General features: G+C 35.9%; 1 protein-coding gene and 1 long non-coding RNA gene across 3 annotated transcripts in view; one reads left to right on the top strand and one right to left on the bottom strand.

Moving 5' to 3' along the window:
- LOC112155273 (ephrin type-A receptor 6) overlaps positions 1–18,235 on the top strand; it is a 166,630-nt gene that overhangs the window by 103,724 nt on the left and 44,671 nt on the right. The gene's annotated exons all lie outside the window — the stretch shown is intronic.
- Positions 9,210–18,235, bottom strand: part of LOC118597896 — a 12,361-nt gene continuing 3,335 nt past the window's right edge. The window contains exon 2 of the long non-coding RNA XR_004946899.1: positions 9,210–10,439. This is a non-coding gene — a long non-coding RNA (uncharacterized LOC118597896). The remainder of the gene's footprint in view (positions 10,440–18,235) is intronic.

Genomic DNA, 18,235 nt, shown 5'->3' with positions numbered 1-18,235 from the left:
AACGCAGAGAATCGTCCTGAATCAGCCTGCACCAAGACTGAGCTAGTTACATTTACACTCTCTCCCACTAGCTTATACCACCTCACAAGCTAATATTAGCAAAAAAATAAAAATGGCGAGTATATAGCTATGCAGCTGCACAGTTTTGAGTCAGGTGGCAGCTTAGATGAGGAAAATGAGGATCTTTTTGTCTGCCAGTGGATGCATCAAGATTGGAGCAAAGAACGGAGACTTTCTGCATCACAAACCTGATATTTTCTGGTTATCTGCTCCTGTTCCAACATGATTTGATTAAATAAATACTCAAAAACGCACTTTATTTATGCCCTCCATTATAAGAAAAAGAACATGTTAAAAAAAAACAAGAACACTTTTTTTTGTGTGTGTCTCTAAACCCTTTTCAAAACTTTTAAAGCCTCTGTGACTTAACACTTTTTCCTGATAAAATCTTAATTTGCTTTGACTAAATTCACAGTTAAAAAAAAGAGACGACAATGTGCAAATTTGAAATCTGTCACCGCGAATGTAACTGTGACTCTTTACACCTTCTCCTGTGATTTTATTTTAGGTTGATGTTGCTATCATTAGCCTTCCCTTTCAGTGTCAACTCTTAGAAAATCTCTGGGGATCACATATGTGATCCACTTAAAGATAAAACTAGGGTCAAATTTGCAAATCTTCAGATTTTACAAATTATTTAAGTTCTTAGAAACTAAATAAAGCAGAATTCAAGCCTTACAGCAGAAACGTAGGATCTCACACCACGGCGTAAAAGGTGTTCCTGCATTCTCTGAGCTGTGCTCTGCTTTGATTTTCCACACAAATAAACTGAATTCAGTATATGCACTGCATCTGCGTTTTTTTACACAAAAGGTAGTTGCAGTTAGAGCCCGTTTTGTGAGCAGGGCTGTTTTTGCAGCGTTGTTCACCATCGTCATGCAAATCGATGATTGTTCACCTGGTCAGTCAGCTTTTCATCAAGAAAAGACTGTCTGAAAAGAAGTTTTTGAAGTGTGAATATTATGATGCACTGCCACTACTGAACTTCAGTGACAATTACCAATCCTCTCCTCAGCCTTTTGTAGTTTTTTTTTTTTTTTTTTTTTTGCAGTATGTTGTCCATTTCTATTTTAAATGGAGATACAGAAAAAATCCAAGTTGTTAAACATAGCAAAAGGTTTTACTTAATCTGCAAACAAAGACAAATATTTTTTCTGACTTTATAGTTTTATTTATATAGTATGAACTGTTTTTATTTAACCCTTTGACAGCTGGATTTAATTCCAGCAATTTAAATGTCCATTTATGTATGAGGATGCTAAATTAAGATTATTTAATCATAATAATAGTTCAATTAGATTACATTAGATCAGAAATGGTTTATTTCAAGCAATCAGAAGAAAAATAATACAAATAGAATCACAAAAATACTTAAATTACAATATAACAATTAATGTTGGTCCAAAAAAAAAAAAAATTGTGATCATGAAATAATACCGATTTTCCATTTCCGTGTGGTCACTGACATCCACTTTAGATAACAAGGAGAAATGTTTTTGTGCTGAAGTTGGATGTTCATGCACAGCATTAAAGATGTGCATGTGATGTTATAAACAAAGACTATTTTCCAGAGCAGTTCTTTAAAAGGCTTGTTTATGCTTATTAGAATGGAAAGGTGGGACAGAGAAGTGTTTGAAGCTGGTCACGTTGAGGATCTTGATCTTAATCTGACAGAAAGTGTGTGGGGTGATCAAAAGCTACGCAGTTCGAGTGATGAAGCTCAGCAACACATTAAAGTCTACAAACAAAGACTTTTTAACCAAAGAAACCCCGAACAGTGGTGGATATTGTATTTTTCTTATTTTGCAATTAATGACATGAACAAACATTTCAAATTTGTTAGGTCATTTAAAGACCCAATCAGATGAAAATTGTGTTTTTAACATGTTTTTGGAGCATTTTTCTGATAATGGAGGACATAAATAAGGAAAATAAGCTTGGAAGAAGATCATATTTGTGGTGTAGAAACTATAACAAGCTCCATTCTGATGCATCCACTTGTAGACGACTCGATCCATCTGGCTCAAAACTGTACCGCTGGACGGCTCCAATATTGCTCGCCATTTTTGTTGTACCAGTAATGTAAAGTTTGAGGTGTGAAGGACAGTAAGATAGTCCAAAAGAGTGTAAATAGAGAGTCCTCAGCACCAGGGAGTGGAAAAAGGGGATTTTCTCCACCAAAATGTTCCTAAAAATGTCATAATCATATTTAAAAGACCACTAGGAAGGATTTTACAAAAGATTAGAATATGATCAGAGTGGGATTTTAAAGAAGCATTTGATGTTTGGTCCAAAGTGACTCAAACACTATACGTAAAATTATACACTGCAATTGTATGAACGTAGCTGATATATCTAGGGTGCTAATCTAATGCCACTGTCACCTTAATACATGGGTTTATTCAGGAAGGTTGAAATTTTCATCTCTTTCTATTAACTCTGCTCAGTTCGAATGAACAGATGAGGGTCACATACCGTAATAAATGCATACATTCATACTTTCTTTATCCCCGTACCTGCGTCCCCTCATAGTCATGAATACAGTGTGCAATGACACAATGTCTCTGTGTGCTCAGTGCTATTTGCTCTCTGCTGACTTTTAATAGAACAAATTCTTCAAGAAGGACCAAAAAAATAAATTATATTTACTAAAATGAGCACTGACTGTGGAAAGGGTTCTCAGAGAGGAGTTCTTTATCTCCTCATTGAAAATGTAACAAGACCGTTTGGTTTTTAAGAAGTTAAAAGGAGAACCAGCAGAGAATTATGCTGTTTCTGTGTGTTTAATTATTGTTTTGATATCTTTGCTAGAAAGTTTCACCAAAACAGAAAGAAAAGCATCATTTTTTTCTTGGCTTCATCTGTCATGCTCTTCATGTTGGAACATTGCATCATTTCTGTCACAGAATGTATGGAACAGATGAACCTTTCCAGAACTTTACACACATTATCTTTGATTTTGAAAGAGCCGTCTGTAAAACATCCAAATCAGGTTTTCTAGCTTGTAGGGAGATAAAACTGTTGTTTTTTTAGAAACCTTTTTCTTCATAATGAAATGCGTCCTCCTGGAGTCTTTACTTTAATAAAAAGTACATTAGGAGACTAGTCATGGTTTAGATGTGGCATTATTTAAGGGCCTTTATCATCCAAAATCAACTTTTTGAGGTTTTAAGTGTATTATAATGGAAATTCCTCAAAAAAAACAACAACCCAAAGTGGTATTTAACTCCATTCACGCATATCTGAACATTTCTCTGAAACCCTGCTCCCTAAGCACCAACCCTAACTGGGTCTTCACGTTCATGCGGGGGACCAGAACCCTTCCAGAAAAAGTCTGCTCTGCCAGCACTGACCCTGGGCTAACATACACACCCACTAGAGGCTAGAGGTGATCGCCAAAACGCTTTCATTTTGTATGCACAATATGCACATCCTTTTTAGGCAAAAGTTCAAGGCGTAATGCAAACACACCACTGAGGCCGGCTCTAGGATGACGTCATGAAATGGGCAGCACCCACAAGGGGCGGAGCCTCAGAGATCGTCATCTTGGTTCAGGTTGGAAAAAAAAGCTTGCGAAAATAACTCAAATTTCATGAATAATTTTTCATATTTGGATATAGTTTACTCTAAAAGACTTGAGCATGTGCTATCAAGTTTGAAGCAAACTAAAGTGCATCATATTTTGCAGTACCTCAAATGACCACTGGAGGCTGGTTGCATGAGCAATTTCATGTTTAATAAAAAAATGTCTGACTTTACACCAAATATAAATATATTTGTAATGTGGTTTCAAAAATGTTTTAATTTGTGTTTATATTGTTATCATGTCAGTTAACTTTAGTAAAAATGATGGTAAAATAATTAATCTATTGTCACTTAAAGCACAAATTCTGATCTTCTGCTGAACACTGGTGTTTAGTTGAAGCTTAGAGGCAAAGTTTTAAAATAATTACATGTAATGCAGGGTGTAATTTATTTTAAATGAAACATGTATATGCTGCTTTTAAATTTAAAACAATTGCACTTGTTATATGCTGTTATAATTCAGGTGGGTATTCTAAAGCTACTTTTAAAAAATGGTTAGCTTTATGGCCCAAAAACATAAATAGGTGTATTTTTCTAAACGTTCACTTGGGATTTTGCGTCTCTTGTTAGGTTTTGGTCTGTAAGGAAGAGGCCCAAATGGCTCTATTAAGGTTGCAGATCCCTGGTATGAGGGCGTGTTTTTGATTGGCAGGTGGGTGGCCCAATGGGTGAAGCCGTCAAATAATTGCTTAGTTTAAGGTACATAAAACCTTAAGGGTTTTTTATGATTACAAAGAGCACATCCTAAAGTTAAGATTTTTAAAGTTTTGTTTTTATTACATAAAAAAGCAAAATGACAGAAAATGGGAAGTTTCAAGGCTCATTACACTGATTTTATTTTCATAAAGATTAGAAAAAGCTTCATTAAAGATGTTGTTTGCTCCTAAAAAGGACTGCAGCATTATATGGTAAGAAATTGCCAAATATGTCCTATTACTTGGTGCTGCTGCACAAGTTCAGAAAGGTTAACCTGAAAGCGAAGTGTAGCCTGTCAACCTTGTGCAAAGCTAATAGGAGTAAACTTGGAGTTTTGTCCACGCTGGTTGAATAATGCTGCATTTGTAAAAAATTAGCATGATTGAGTGCACTTGTCAGGAGAGACCACTGTATGTATTTGAGGACTGGAGTGCTGTGCTTGCACTTGTGCAAACAGCAAGAAATACACAAACACACACACAAAAACGGAACAAGAACACAACAGTTTTGTGGGGGAGAAAAAAAAAGGCCTGCACCTGTAATAGAGTGATAATGCTGAGTAAGATAGACACACAAACACACACACACACAGACATAATGACTAGAGCTCCATTAAACGGGTTCGGCTGTGAAGTCGTGACCTAAATGGTTTGAGATTGCAACATCATCGGTGATTACCACCGAAAGTCTTTGATAGATGACTGTGAGAGGATAACTTCATATTGAAACATGATCTCAGACAGAAACGAGACCAAACGATATTTACAGATGAAGAAACATCAAAGTTGAGGAGAAAAAAGATGTTACAGACCAGAATATTCAGATGAAGTGGCACATGGAAGCATTTTAATATGGTCTGATTTCTTTTAAAAATTAAAGAAAGTCTCTTAAATATCTGGAATGGGGAACATCTTCAGTTCTTATATTTTTATTGTGCAGAAATTACAGATTTGAAATTATTTTAAATTATTTTATTTTATTATATTCCTAAATTTGTTTTGGTTCAAATTATTTCATTAGATCTAAAAAATAAATAGCAAATACAGTTGTATTGTTATTTCCACAAATTTTGTTGTTCATTTCTGAATTGATCAGACTACTTCTTACAGAATTAATCCTCACATTTCAAATACGCTGCTTAGACTGACCATCAAAATTGACTGCTACCATTGAAAAATTGTCATGGGATTACCCACAATCCCCACATTTGTTACTTTATCATCAAATTATTGGTGTTGATATCTTTTTTCTTAATATTATTATTATTATTATTAAATGTTACTCTTATTTGATCTGGCAGTTTGAAGTTATTAAAAATGTCAAATATCTTTTGTTTTATTGTAATTTTTTTGTGTTAAAGTTTTTTTTTTCCTCCAGAACAGATTTTCAAAAAAATCTAACATTTATAATATACATTTTAAAATATTTTTTATTCGGAAGTCTTAATTTTTTAAAACTATTAAAATTGAAATTCTTCAGACAGAAATTTAAAGAAATGCTGTAACAAACTTAAAAAATATATAATTTTAGACATCATTAGCAAAAAGGAGGAGTTTCCTATTTTACTGATTTTTACAGTTTTCCTAATTTATATAAAAAATAGTATTTAAAAATATATATATTTTTCATGTAGCTTTATAATAAGTCCTGAAAATGTTTTTTTTTATTTTAATTTGTTTTGATTGTTTAACAATTTTTTTTTCTCTACTGTCTTTGTTTGATTAATTTGTTAACATATTGACAAATATTTTTTTAAATAAAAATGATAATATAAAAAAAAAGTTAGCAAAGGCCTATTATAATCTTGTGAAAAGAATACAATTATCATCCTTATCATCCAAATTATTCTAAACAATTCAGATTTCTGAGATCACTTTAGTCTACATCAGACTAACAGACAAATGTAAAAGTAACTTCATAAATGTAACCTGTAACTACCCACCTCTGGTCAGTATTTATAGCAGATCACTATTTGTGTACAGTTTCTGTGTAAAACTCTCCACTGCTCCCACTCTTTACCCTAAATATAACATGAACATCTTACATGCTTGAAGCTCTGAGAGCTGCTAAAGACATCCCTCTTGTGTGCTGGACAGGCATGAAATAGCCCAGAGCTGCTTCCAGCAGGTTCCCCTGGCAGATTCCAAAGAAAAAAATATATCCTGAAAAGTAAAGGAAAAGAAACCCTGACAAAATCTTTTGGATTTTTTTTTTTTTTTTTTGTCTGTGTAGGAAGTTTAAAAGTGACAGATACATTTAAGGTGCAGGACTTTTCTTCCCAGAGTATTTATGCATTTCATGCACCTTATGCATTATTGATTGAGGCTGCTGTCGCCAACCGTACGTGTGAATGTGTCACGGAGAAGTCACATCTATTAGTGCATGTGTGGACATTACATGCCCACCTATTGTCTTCATCAGCCTCAGTGTGTGTGTGCGTGTGCGTGTGTTCCAGACTGATGGGACACATATTTCACACACAAGCCTGACTGGCAGTAAATCCCAACTGAATACGCGGTCTTGTTACCGCAGGCTTTTCCTGTCAAAGTGTCCTTGAGAAAAACTGGGAAGCCATATCGGTTCACTAATCATAAGTCAAATAAAACATTCGCCAGATGAACAAAATATCATGTGAATGCTGTAAGGAGACTTTTATTGTGAAATGGCTTGAATTAAGCGCACCAAGTGAACTTCCTTTCTAAGTTGTTCAGATTGACATTAGTTTTGTGTTTTTACTTCAGCAGCATTTTTCAAAATTAAGCAAAAGAATCTGGTTATAGGACTTTAATATCAGAATTTCAAACACATCGAAAAAAAAGAAACATCATTTCAGACTCTGCAAGAAGCTTGAGTTCTAACTTCTGGCTTCTAGAGCTACTAGTAAAAATAATAATTTATACGTTTCTTGAATCTCTAGATAACTTTTTTGTTTATTTACATCTTTTGTGGAGAAACCGAAGACACTGTACTCATTCAGCTAAACTCTTGGGAATCTGACCAACACATTTTTCTCCTTATTTGCTTATATTACAACAAAATTCTTAGATCCATGCAGACATTTAAAAAGTTTTAACAGGAACATACTGGTTTATTCGTTACCACCTTCACCCATATTTTTACTCTTTCGAGAAAAAAGAAAAGGCCTCAAATATATATATTTTTCATCTTCATTAATCATTCTTCATATTTTCAGGTTGAAGTGTCCCAGTGTGACCCCTTCCTAACCCGGGTCACGGGCAGAAAGTCGTGCCTTTTCTCTCTTTTGCTTTAACGTAGTTAAAACATTTCCCGTTCCCACTGACAACACGAGCAAAATACACGACCTCCTCAAGCCAAACTGTTTTGTTGACCTCACCGAGGTCAACGTATGAAGCATAGTAGAGAACAGAAGCCTTTCTCCCCTCAGGCAAGAACAAATGACTTCATTTCACCTTTGAAAATGCACAAACTAAAAAAAAAAAAAAGCTATTAATGAAATATAAACTTTTTTGTGTCAGAAGAACGTGCTTTACTTAAGATCCCAATTTCCTACATTACCACTGTGTCCATGAGAATGCAGGAGTGTAGAAGCACTGTGTGGAACTTTTAAATCAAAAGAGAGATGAGGAACTTCGTAAAAGTGGCTAAATTATAGAAAAGGTAGTTCAGAAATCACTGATTCTTTTTAATAATTCATTGCTTTCCTTAAACTTACTTAACCTTAAATTTAGTCACAGTGACTGACAGGAAACAAATTCATGTTGTTGAACCAATGCGTGAATTTAGTGTTCTTTCCTCCTATGGAGGGTCCTTCACCTGGACTGGCATTTACACTTGTGGAAATGACGGTACTTAATGCTGCCTGGTGGTAAGAGCTTTTTTATAAAGTGTAGAAGCTTGCAGTGGTGTGCATTCTATTGCAGAGTGTGCTCTGGTCCACTAGAATGATCAAATGTGTCATGGGAAATTGTTCACTTTATTGGCATAAACGTCATTTAGCATTTCCAAAACATCAGCTCTTTGTTTATCCAAAAAGGTCCAAGTTTCACACCGAGAAGTTAGAAATATTAAAGACTTTCAAACTGTCAAATGATCACTCTTGAGGATTAATCATATATGTCATCAATCTAACCGATCAGACGTGGTTAACGTCCTCGCCTCCTTGGTGATCCGGTATTAGACCATGTAAAAAGTGGCTAAAATAATGAAGCTTTGTCAGCACCACTGCTTTTCACTACATCTCCCATGATTCATTGTCATAACTGTCATGAAACCGAACAAACATTTTTGTTCAATTTGCAAATCTTGATGGAAGCAGAGGTAAACAGTTTAGTTCTCCTTCAAGGTTTGTGATTGACAGCCTGAGATCTTAGTGTTTGGTCCAAGTCATCTTTCTACCTGAAACAACAGCTGCTTTTTTAAAATAATGTTTATTTGAAGGACAAATTCAATTCCAGACTTTAAGCACTTTTGAAAAAAAATTACGTTTAGTGCAATTGTAATAAAATAAATGAAACAGCTTTAAGGTAAAGTGGCCTACAGACACATTTAACTGAAGCTAATTTAAAATTATGTTTTGTTGTTTTTTTCTAAAGAAAAAAAACATTTTTAATTAAAATTACATTTTTGATTTAGACAAAAAAAGTGATCAAACTATTTTTTTTTAATGCATGTGAGATCCTGGAGGGACTGGTATTTCATTAATACACACAGATTTACATTTTTGGCTGCAGGTGTGTCTTGTGATTTTTGTCAAATATAAAGTGTACCTTGGCTCAGAAAACGTTGAAATAACACGATTATAATTTAGCAGATTTTAGGTGATGAGAATGTGTCGTGTTAATTATCACAAATTAGGAGGCTTGGATATGGTAGAAGAGAGAAAGGACTTTTTTTTTTATTTATTTTTTTGCTTTAACGGTTATGAGTAAAACGGATTCTGGCAGTTTGACTAAAACAAGTAACTCATTTGTCATCAAGACTTTTGGAAACTGTTATCTTGGAAAAAATGTGAGATTTTTTTCTGTCATGAGAAACACCAGCCAGTTGCTTTAAAGCTGCGCAGCTTCTGATTTGCAATGATTCAAATAAAGAAATTCTCTGAAATGCAATTTTGAGCTTAATTTTTTTAACATGTTTTTTTTCCCCCATCATTAAAAAAAGGCTGCAAGAAAAACACAATTTTCAGCAGAGTGGGTCTTTAAGAAAACAAAAGGATGATCGGTGTGTCATCCCAAGGACTCCGAAAATGACCAGAAATTGATTAAAAAAAACATGTTTTGAATGTCTTTTTTAAATTGTTGGACCTGTAGATCCATTATTTATTTATTTATTTATTTTGACTAACAGTGTTATTAGAACCTGAATACAAAAAGTACAACACAAAACCCTATTAGGAATTCTGTTATTTCCACTTTTCTGGGTAGATTTTAGCAACAAATGGACTAAATTAAATGTAACTTTACATTTTTATTGTTTTTTCAAGCACCATAACTCATTACACACCTTCTTTTGTAAACCGGCTACATAACACAGATCTGTACTATTAGCTCACATAGTATGGCGACTTTGTTAGAATATGAGAACTTTATTGATCTGGGAGTTTAAGACAAAGTGGGGATCCCCTGACTTGGTGCAATCTCTACTTCTTTCTGTTCTTTGCCCATTCAAGGATACAGCCTTGAACTCACACACTCATATAAACTCGTAAGCCTATAAGATGCATAAGGTTTCATTTTAGATGCATAACTTACCTATAAAGCCTGCTTTTCTCTATATGAAGTCAGAGCCATCACCCGCATAATCACACATATGCATTTGTAAAAACACATTTACTGAACTTTTGTGGATAGAATAAAAAAAATACCACCGAGTCAGAAGTGTGATATTGCTGAAAGCAAAGGCTACGGTGTGGTGTGCATGCGTGTGCATGCCTGGATATGTATGCCGGGGTAGTGGGAGGCGGGGGCGCCAGTATGACAGCCATCAGAGCAGCACTACTTGGCCAGCTGACTCCCCTCCATCTGAGATCCTCAGAGAGGATTATAAAACCAATCAGCAGAAGGTGATTGCTGCCGCAAGCCTGTGATTGGATCGCAACCCGGCTGCCGCCATCAGATCTGTAAAGAGAAAGAGTGAGATGAGAAGAATGAGACTTGAAAGAAAGTGATGAGAAGAGATAAATAAAGAAAGCCATCATAGGTCTCTACAGAGGTCTGGTGCTCACTGGAAATTTCCTCTTTTTTCAGACTAAACTTTTTCCTGGGACTTCCAGAAAAACCACAACTGACGGGTGTCTGTCCTTGTGTTTATGCATGCACATTTTTCTTATTTCAAAGCTGCCACTTATTTTTTTTATTACAACAGTTATTTATTTTCTACTTGACATTTTAACATTTAAATTTACCAAAACACCTCTATGTCTGCTTTGTAGTGTTTATCACAGCGGCCCTAAAATGCAAAACACTCAACACAAAAATTAAAATCACATTAACAAATAAAGAAGAAAAACAAGTAATGCATAAACATTATATTGTAGAAATCAAAGCAAAATTCCACAAACCAAAAAGTAAAAAATAAAAACAAGCAAATCCAAAAAATGAAACATAATAAAAAGAAAACAGTTTGGAAAACACAATGAATTTCCAGAAATCAAAATGAAATGTTAAAAAAATGAAGCAAAATAAGAACCTGGACTTTGGGACATCACTGATTGGATGATGATGTTTGTTCACCTTTTCACCCGGAAGTTATTTGGCGTGATAATATCTTCAGAAAGAAAAATATTTTTTGAAATTTCTGGCCACAGCTCCTGTAAATGTCTGGTGATTAATTGATTTGTTTTATCGATTGATTGATTGATTTGGTTTATTTCAAGCATACATTGTGGAAAATACAGGACAAAAATAAAAAAAATTCAAACTCATTATAGAAACAATGAAATGCATTGATTAGAACATTGTTGCTTTATTTTACACTTTTGCATAGTTAGTAATCCGGTTCTGACCCGATCAAATTAAGTTTTGTTTTGTTTTTGCTTGTTGATTATTGATTCATCTCGTAAAACATTATTTCATGATTTCAGTAAACAGTAAAATCAATCACAAATCATGTAACATATGTAAAACTCATTATCATCAGAATACATTTTTTTTGCTCAATCAAGTTCTTACAACAGTTTAGGTAAAACATTCTTCTGTTCTCCCTCAAAACTCAAACAAAATCATCCGATCAGTGATGTCCTATAATATTCACGTTTTCTGATTTCTTTCTTTGTTTCATTTTTTAGCATTTCATTTTGATTTCTGGAATTATTTTTTTTTCAAGGTTTTTTGTTGTTTGTTTTGTTTGCATTTTAGTTTTTAAATTGTGTTTTTACTAAAAATGTATGCTGTTTTTTTATGATTTATTTTGATATTTCATTTTCCGTTTCTTTATGTGATTTTGACTTCATGGTAGTTTTCTTTTTACTTCTAAAAATCTTTATTAAATAAAATTTACTGCCACTTTCCCTCTTTTTCTTACTTGAAGGATGCTGCAGAAAATCAAATATTTGACCAGTGGTCACTCCCTTTAAATTTAACAGCATTCAGATGCATATGAGAATTTTGAAAAATGTGACCCTATGGTTGAACTTTTTATTTTTTTATTTTTTATTGAAAGTATTCAATTTGAAGCTTTTATATAGTATTTTGTATAGTTCTCTCTTTTAAGTGCAGTATCTGTCCTTCACTATAAATATATCGACATTACTGCTACTCCATAGAATGCTTATCAGAACCCATTTAAGGATGCTGTGAACAGCAGCAGTGTTGCATCACTGATGTGTGCAAAGGAGAACTGATCTGCTTCTACTGTCGGACCGAACTATTAGACGTCAGGAAGAGAAAGAGTGTTTGATTTTGCAGATAACGGTCGAATCATGTTTCATTTCAGACTTTCTTAAACAGTCAGTAGGTCTTTGTCATCTTTTTTCACGTCTGTGTAAAACCGTGTAACGGCCTTCACATTAGTTTAAAGAAGAGGGAAGTTTTGATTACCAGTCAAATCAAGAGAATTTTTGTTTTTTAGTTCCCTAGCTTTGGTTGTATTTTATCTGTTCTGTACTTTGAGGTTGTTTCAAGCAAATCATGAGTTTTTTGCTTGTTTTTTAGTAGAAGTTACTGGCAAAAATCTTTTAAAATTGAAAAGTCAATGATATGTTTTATAATGATGGTCAATTAGTTGTTTTTTTAAGCAAAAGTAGCAGAAATCTGACCAAATTTTTGTTTTTTTAATAAAAAAAATGAAATGATTAGGCTAAAAAAATACAGGTCCAGATCATCACATTTGATTCATTGATTTTAAACAAGTATAAAACGATTACAACACAAATGTACATGAAATCACTCAAAATTGTTCGCATTCTTTCCCAATCATGTGATCAAATCAAAGGCATTGAGCTCAGAATGCACAGCTGACATGGTGATTGACCATGAATGGAGAAAAGCCTGAGAAGCAGATGAATAAAGTTTGTGTGAGGAAAGAAAAATCCAAAGGAGCAGCTGTTTCTAATAGAAATAAAGCATCTGAGTAAGGTCAGAGGATCTTTGGTCCATGAAAGTCGACTGGTTTTTACATGTTTCACTACATCCTTTTTTTACTGTATAAATGAGACTTCAGAAGACTAATTTATTTCTATTTTCTTTGATACATTTGCATAAATGTCTGTTCTTCACTCTGAAGCTGCAAGAGAGCAACAAGAGGATGGATTTTTTTTAAATTTACACTTAATTTTGAATGAAGTCGACAGTTGTTCTCTTTAACCCCGTCAGTGCTCTTTAGGGTGATGGTATTAGCAAGAATAAAGACAGTTGGAGAAAGTTCTCTTGAAATGCAGCTTAAAAACAACCAGATTTCTTAACTTATAGTGAAAAAAACTCATATTCTGTGAAATTTAACTGAACTGAGGATGCCATTAGAATAAATCAGCCTCAAACACAATAGCTTAGCAGCATTGTTTCCAAGATGTGCACTGCTCTGTGTGTGTTAGTGTGTCGCCGTGATTAATGTGTGTCCCTTTAATTACATTGTTAGCAGGTGTTTGCTCACAGCCTTCACTGGCAAGTTTGTTTAGCTGGCTTCCCAGAGGGCAGCATGTGACCTGTGGCATCTGTTGCCCTCTGCCCATTTTCTGCCCTTCGCTGGCCCCTCATATTAATGCCCACGACCTCTGGCAGCCACACATATTCACAGTCACAAACGTGTAGAAACGCTCAGAGTGGGTCCCACTGATTTGTGGTGAAAAACAACAGATGTTGGGAGTGAGAACACAACGGGTGAGAGTTTTTTTGTTTTGTTTTGTTTTTAGGAGCAGGGGAAATCTGACACATTGACAAATAGAAGTGGTGGAGGAATGTGTTACAATGAATTTCAGCCTGTTGTGTCGCTTAAGGTTAGATAGACTTTTATGCAACTCCATGAGCAGAGTGGAAGGAACCCCTGAATATGTGCTATAGAATGAGAAGCAGAGGAGAGTTGAGGTTAAAGTCAAAAGAAATGACTAAAACTTTAGGTAAATGTTTCAGTGATGGGACCTATAAACAAAAGTGCGCTTGGTTATTTAAAATGCATTTATTTGAGGGTTTAGAAAAATAACACATGAAGATTTGGTGACAATTTTTCTACTTTTTTCAGAACTCGTTTAACATTTTTACATGTAAATCATCTAGTTGTTCCTTTTGATGTTGCATCAGAACACCTCCACAGCACTACAATTATGAAAGTTAACTAAAACTAATATTTTTTGTGTTATTTATATGCCTTTCTGCATATTGGTTAGCATTCTCACTTCACAGTGAGAAGGCCCTGGTTTGAATCCTAGTTAGGGTTTTCATGTTCTCCCCGTGCATGAGTGGGACACTCTGGTTTCCTCCCACAGTCCAACAACAACTTACCGAGGTTAACTGATGTCAGGTGTGCATGTGAGCATTAAGGCCGTGTCACACTGCTGCATTTTGCACATAGGTCTATCGTAATGAATACATGATATACGTAATTCATAAGTATTTCGTGCATCCCTTATTCATTGATGTGCACAGATATCCGTCGAGAGTCACCTAAGAATGAATAAACCACACAAAGATCAGATAAACCTGCACTTCATTGAATTTCTTCACTCAAAACAAAGCATTGTGAGGGCTCATGGCGGTTACTGTCCATGGTGCTGAAACAAGGTGATTTCTCCTCAGAGCGCTGACTGTCAAAGAGAAGAAATTCAACGACATGCGAGATGATCTGATCTTTGCGTGGTTTGTTCTTACGTCTTTTGGGTTTTTGACATGGTTCATTCGTGATACATCTGTGAACATTTCACGTCTAAATACCACAACTATTTCCATGTATGACCGACTTTCGTCTGTGGAACGTGCACAAAATGTACCTAGCGCCAGTGTGACACAACTTTTAGTGTGCATGGCCCTGCAGAAGACTTACAAGCTTTTTAAAGGTGTCCCGCCTTTGCCCAATTGCCAGCTGGGTTGACTCCTGCAGCCCAGTGACCCAAAGGAACTCAGCAGCTTCAGTCTCATCACTCACTTGAACAAACTCATTTTAGATGTAGTAGCCATGGTTTTATTGAAAATTGTTTTAGACAAAAAAGTTGTACAATCAGAAATTAGATGAAGATTAATTCACATTTAGGACAAAATGAAAGTCTAAAAGTGTTCCCAGTGGTTTTTAAATTATGATTATGCTGTTTGAAGCCAAAAAATAGAAAAAAAAACTGTATAAATATTTAGGATGTAGTTTCTGCAGAGCAGCAGTAGTTCTTTAGAAATTTGTCTCCAAGTTATGGGTGGTATTGCTGACATAAAGCAAGCCCACCCCACTTCCCATCACCCATCTGTTCAAATTTGAGCCAGAGACCAGCTTAGATGAGGAACACAAAGATCTACATGGATCTATTTGCAGACATGTGAATGCATCAGAATAAAGCAGAGCAGACATCAAAGAGACTAGGTTTTTTTAAACTGCATTTTTTTCATCTGCCCCGATTCACAACAATTAAAAAAAAAGAAAAAAACTCAGAAATGCGATTTTATGCTTAATTTTCTTCATGTATGTCCTCCACCATCAGAAAAAAAATGTAAAAAGAACATGTTTTCATCTGAGTGGCTCTTTGAGGTAATATTTAAACACCACACCTTTACCTAAGTCCACTCGTCTCCGAGACATACCGGAACTTCCTGTCTCATCAGTCATGGGGAGCAAAGGTATTCCCAAAGATTTCTATTCAGCAGTGTTCATAGCAGGTGCAGACTTTGAGAAAATAGAGATTAGCTCTCTTTACTCCACAAAATGATTTATGCTGCAGCTTTTATCAGGAAGCTTCTCCCCGTCTGCAAAGATCATTTCCCCTGACTTCACCTCAAAACCAGAACTATTTTAAGCATTGGCTCATTAATACTTAGTGATTGGATTCATTGTGCGGCAGTCCTGATGGATGTTCTCTGAAGTTTTCTGCTCTCAACTCCCACCTCAAAGCCCTCTTCAATCATCGCCTTGAATTCCCTCCCAAGAATGCGGCGCTATTGTCCACACAACCATCAGATAAATCAGTTGGCAGTGACCTTTTGTTGGTTCGGTTCATCTACATGAGGCTGCGTTAGACGCCCGTCTTCAGCCCAGACATAATGACGGCTGCTCCAACCTAAATCTCCACAGACCTTTAAATACTGTATGGATAAATCAGCAGGCACAGAAGTTGTTTTCAGCTCTTACAATTTGCTCTTCACTTTTGCAGAGCAATCAGATAGATTCATAGAAGGACATTAAATGCACTCTCGAGCCTTTCATTATCAAGCTTCCCCTCCATTTTTTTTTCTTTTATTAACCTGTGGAATGGTGCCCTTTTCGAATATGCATTCTTTTGTGATCCTGATTAGCCAGATCACTCTGCATTTGTTTGTTTAAGTATCTTTGATCTGCAAACCACCGCAGAGGGAGATTCATACAATATGAACACAAAGCTGAAAACAGCATTTTCTTTGCTCCATAAAACCAGCAGATCTGTGACCTTTTTTTTTTTTTTTTTTTTTTTTACACATTTGTTGAAGCTGCAAGTGACCAACCCATGCAGGGATTCTATTATTCTTTGCAGCATTTGTCTTGACCTTGGACATTTTGAGTGTTTTCAGAGTGCAGCATATCCAGGCTCACCTCTGTGACCTGTTCACACATCTGTGCATTAGTTGCGTGTTTTATTCCAGGACGGTTGACTTTGACAGCGGGCTGGTGTAGAGACGGCTCTGCTTGAAAATTTGCTCCGTAGGAAAAGTGTGTTGTGCTGCAGTAAGTCTGTTGTGGGTGCTACAGCAGGGTCGACTGCTATTTATACTCCATCTCTGCAGCAGAGGTGCTTCATTCCCTGTCTCCATGGACTCCAACCGGGAGAGGAGATGAAGGAAGGAAACGGGAAAAACTTTTCTAATGCTATATTTTTGATTACGTCAAATATTTTCTTCTTTGATTCCCGTAAACCCTTGAGATGTTTAATCTGCTTTCATCTGGTTCAAGCCTAAAATATATTCTGTTTAGAAAACAGAATGTCTCCGTTTAACACCAACAAAATACCTGGACGCATCGTCATGGTAACCACACGTTTCTTCAAGCTGCGTCCAGAAAGCAGCTGCAGCAGGACTTTGAACATCCACGTTAACCTATGCTGGAACACTCCCCAATCTTGAATGCTTGGTTTCAACCATAATCAAGCTTTTAAGTAAAAGCATGAGAAATGAAGAAGGTGTTAGGAGCGGGTGCGGACAGGGAAATCAGCTGTCAGCAGCCAGATACTTCCGTTCTTCTCATTAATTACTTTTGGGGAAAGAGAGTTGGGAAGCCAAATTAGTATTGATTGTGATGGGCCAGTATAGGGCCAGTTTCACTGGCCTTTCTCACACATCATTGCCTCTCCTCATCCCCCATTAAGTGGGAACAAGAGGGATCAGTGGCAAGCTGGGACCTATTAAAGACAGGACCCTAAGAATGGCAGACAGGCTAGCTAGCGCACAAAGCTTCTCGACGAGAAAGTGGACAACACTTCTTTTCAAATTGGATCCGTTTGTCCTTTAATCTCCTTCCTCTTGCTTTAGAGCAGGTTGTCAATAAGGGATAAAAGTTTAAATAAAGGTATTTGTCAATGTTGCTCAATGTCAAACTTTGTCCCCAATCGTTTTTATCGTTTCTAGCTTTTTCGATTGTATTTTTGTTACTTTCACTTTATCACACCTGAAAGCCGAGACACAAGTGTAGAAATGACTCTTGGCGAGTCTTTTCCCTTTTTCTCCGTTTCCTTTCTACCACCACCACAAACCCCTGCTTTTATAGCGTGACTGATGATTTTAATTACCCGTTAACTCCCCGTACTCAGCAGATCCACATGATAAATCGTCCGCGGGGTTGTTAAAGCCACCATCTGGATGGTGCGAAGGAGTCTACGGAGCTTCTCTGCGCCGTCACGGCCAAGACGAGCAACACAACGGGTGGACTGCAGGTGTGCCGGGGGAGTGGAAGAAACTGGCCCAGTTTAGATTTGGTTGACTGTTATTTCATGCGAGAAGAGTCACATCCATTTTTCTTTTTGAGGTTTCGTGAAGCTACAAGAGAAGACGCTTCAAATCAAACACAGGAGAAGAGAGATTGCTGTAGGAGATGGGCCAAAAATTTGAATTATTATGCATGGATGTGGCAGAGGACATGAGGAAGTGTGATAGAATAGAGTTCAATCCACAGGTTGTACACCAACGAGGAGCATTTCAAAAAATTAAAAAAATGTGTAAAGTAAAAAAGTAGCAAAATGAATGCAAATTCTTCCAAGCAATCTGCTTTTTGACAGGATTGACTGTAGAAAAACCTGTTGAGGTGATTTAATCATAGA

Source organism: Oryzias melastigma, linkage group LG21 (genome assembly GCF_002922805.2).
Source record: "Oryzias melastigma strain HK-1 linkage group LG21, ASM292280v2, whole genome shotgun sequence".
In the NCBI taxonomy this organism is placed as follows: Eukaryota; Metazoa; Chordata; class Actinopteri; order Beloniformes; family Adrianichthyidae; genus Oryzias; species Oryzias melastigma.
Note: the sequence above shows the minus strand (reverse complement) of the source record. Positions and strands in the feature narration are given on the sequence as shown.